Source organism: Octopus bimaculoides, chromosome 10, assembly GCF_001194135.2.
Source record: "Octopus bimaculoides isolate UCB-OBI-ISO-001 chromosome 10, ASM119413v2, whole genome shotgun sequence".
In the NCBI taxonomy this organism is placed as follows: domain Eukaryota; kingdom Metazoa; phylum Mollusca; class Cephalopoda; order Octopoda; family Octopodidae; genus Octopus; species Octopus bimaculoides.
In genome coordinates, this window is record NC_068990.1 from 38,990,252 (window position 1) to 38,993,754 (window position 3,503).

Genomic DNA, 3,503 nt, shown 5'->3' on the forward strand with positions numbered 1-3,503 from the left:
ACATCGACCCAGCGCCGAATTAAGGCGCATTGGGGCCCTAAGTACCTAAAGGATGTTGTTGTCCCATATATAAATAATTCTAAATAGAAACAAGAATAAACCATAAAATATATTTTTATTTTTCAAAAATTGAAATAGAAATAGCAGTAAGATGGAAAATAACATTTATTTTTTATAGACATCTACTTTAGTGGAGGCACATGGCCTAGTGGTTAGATCAGCGGAATCGTGGTCGAGTGATCACGGGTTCGAATCTCAGACCGGGTGATGTGTGTGTTTATGAACAAAACACCTAAGCTCCACGCGGCTCCGGTAGAAGGTAATGGCGAACTTCTGCTGACACTTTCGCCACAACTTGCTTTCGCTCTTTCCTCCTGCAACTAGTAACTCACTTGCGGACAGATCGGCATCCTATCCAGATGGGGAACCTATACGCTAATGAAACCGGGAACCAGCCCTTATGAGCTAGGTATGGCTCGAGAAGGAACAACAACATACATCCACTTTATTTATATTTGAAAAGTTTTCTCTTACATTTTTAATTGCAGTTGTTCGTTGATCAGATCCTCAAAATCAATCATGCGTAACACATCTGCTTCTACACTTAGAGATAAAGCATCCTTGTTCTGATGGGATTTATAATATACTAGAGAAAATGAACACTCATCTGAGTAATTTGTGATCATTGATGTTAAAAATATATGAAAGGCAATGTCTATATTTGGGAAGGTAAACTCTTTTATTGTTTTCCACAATTATTTTATAAATTACGGGATGTCACTGTCCTCATTGCAGTTTCTATCGCAATATACAATCATCTTATAAGGACATTTTGCTTTCACTATTTTACAACGGCAAACTGCACGTTAAGAAAATAAGTAAATACTTAGGTCGATTTTGAATATGTATTCGTCTCATGAAAGATTTGATACGAGAGATTTTGTGTGTAGAGATGGATGATAGCCATTAAATGCCCCTCCTGCAATATTGTTGGCCGTCTGCCTAAAGCTCAAATAATTGCTAGACATGAGTATTTTCATAACTCTCCATCATCATCATGGGTTAGATTAAATAAATAGATACATAAATAATAATACTAATAATAATAATAATAATAACACCTGTTGAGCACAAATCAAGACATGACAGAGTTAGCTGTTGTTTGCATCAAGGATTCTCGACTTAAACGTCGCAGTTAAGAAGGTTGCTCAGATATCGAGGTCCATATCTTTCTAAAACAATTTTGCAAAACTAGGCAGTTTGATAAATGCATGAACTGCGTGTACGCCGAAAATCCTGGTCTCACTGATGGGCACCACATCCAAATCTACTGATCTGATAAGATTAAGTAAGTTACGTTGCTTCCTGATAAAGTCTTCTAGGTTATCTCCATTTATACAAGCAACCGTGACCACAGTTTGCCTGGGCGGAAAATCAATGATGAAGTTTCTTTATTTTCGAAGAACGGTTAATCATGTTATTTTCGTAGGGAGGATGGTTTTTAAAGGTTTTTCTACGATGTACTTGTTCTGAATATTTTTTAGTGCTGAGATATCGACGTTATCAATCTCACTATTTATCTTATTTATAATAATAAAGTCGAGGAGCGTGATACTTAGGTGGAAATTGAAGAACACTTGACGTCGTTAAAGTTTGTATGCGAGTTCAGTAATCACAGACGTGCAACGCGTATTTGAGCCGGGGTCGACTTCAGAGTTGATAAAATAAGTACCAGTTGAACGCTAGGATTAATGTAATAGACCCATACACACACACACAAACACACACACACACACACACACACACACACACACACACACACACACACACACACACACACACACACACACACACACACACACACACACACACACACACAAATATGCGTATAATTCATGCTGCTGCTGTTGCTACTATTGTGGTTGTTTTTACTGCTATACTTTTCGACATTTAAATCAATATCAGAAAAATGAGAAGTTGCAAACACAAAATAAAAAAAAATTAACTAACGCCAAAGAAATGTCTGGGATAAAGAATATAACTAAATAAATATATAATGAAAAGACGTATAAGGAAATAATATTGTTTAAAGAAAAATTACGGACAAAGATAAACGATATTGGAGCCAAGAGACCATTATGTCTACATATTATTTGATGAAGCAAAATATGTAGTATGCAAATGTCGGCGTTGCATGAGTAAAATCGGTGCCACAAGCTGTCTGTGCGTCTGTCTCGCTATTTCCTACTTCTAACTAAGAATTGAAAATACGGGTATAAGTGTTGATCAAAGAACAAGAATATCGGTTACACGCTGAAGATTATACTCATCACTATGTAATATGAATTATGTTAAAGTTTCTTGACTTACTGCATCAGACGCCCGTTTTACTATCAAGAATATGTTCAATTGAAATTTCCATGGTGATAGCAGGTCATTGGGTTCTATTTTGGTTATAGAAGATTCCACCAGTCACGTTTACACGTTAACTGCAAACGTTTGCATATTCTCGTTACATGAGTTTGTACAACTTCATATATTTTCTGTTAACTAAATGGATAACAAAATAGTTGAAGTGGAACCCACTGTTTTTCCAGGGAAACTATCAAAGAATCATGCGCCATGCTTCGTCACAATATATATTAGCGTAGTTATAACATTCTGTCGTATAGCAACATTATTGTTCCTAAATTACGAACTAAAATTAATTATACATACATACACGCGTACACACGTTCACATATATATATATTCATGTGTCTATACACCACACCCATATACATGTATGCTTATGTTTGTGTGTGTGTGTGTGTGTGTGTGTGTGTGTGTGTGTGTGTGTGTGTGTGTGTGTGTGTGTGTGTGTGTATGTGTGTGTGCGTGCGTGCGTGCGTATGTCTGTGTGGATGGGTATATGCGTACCTACTTAGTTCCATAAATAAGGGTGAGGTATGTATAGCTGTTTAGACAGAATTCCATACTTGTCTTGCAGCCGTATACAGAAGCCATATGTTTTCACACAGTTCAAGCTAAAATTGTGAAAGCATATTGTCCGTTTTAACCATTATAAAAAATTTAAATTAATCGCTTTGTTAAACAAAACCTATCGAATGATATTACCTAGAATGCCAAACAGACAAGAGCTGACTTGTATCTCTTAGGATTGAATTCGTCAAAACTTGGAAGTGTTATGTTGATAGCCTGTCAGGAGATGTTTTGTCATCTAACACATTAATGCATAATGATGCATTGCACACGCTTTCGAGTAGAAAAAATGTCAAAACCTACGCAAATCTCGGAGGATGTTCTTAAAATAAAGGCCTATTTAATAATGGAATTACAAATCAAGAATTTGAGCAATTTGACTATAGATCGGAAGAGTAATTCTGACTTGCAGATAAGCAACAACCAGGCTCATTCTTTGCCTTTTATATCAGCACATTCGCACACACACACACGCACACACACACACACACACACACACACACACACACACGCGCGCGCGC

The 3,503-nt window shown here is 36.7% G+C and overlaps 1 long non-coding RNA gene across 2 annotated transcripts in view; it reads left to right on the forward strand.

The window, feature by feature from the left end:
* The window catches only part of LOC128248851 (uncharacterized), a 31,992-nt gene that overhangs the window by 19,525 nt on the left and 8,964 nt on the right, over positions 1–3,503 (forward strand). The window contains exon 3 of one of the 2 annotated variants that reach the window (XR_008264975.1): positions 549–676. The exons of the other annotated variant lie outside the window; for it this stretch is intronic. This is a non-coding gene — a long non-coding RNA (uncharacterized LOC128248851). Of the gene's footprint in view, positions 1–548; positions 677–3,503 lie in introns of those variants that run through there. 2 annotated transcript variants of the gene reach the window in all.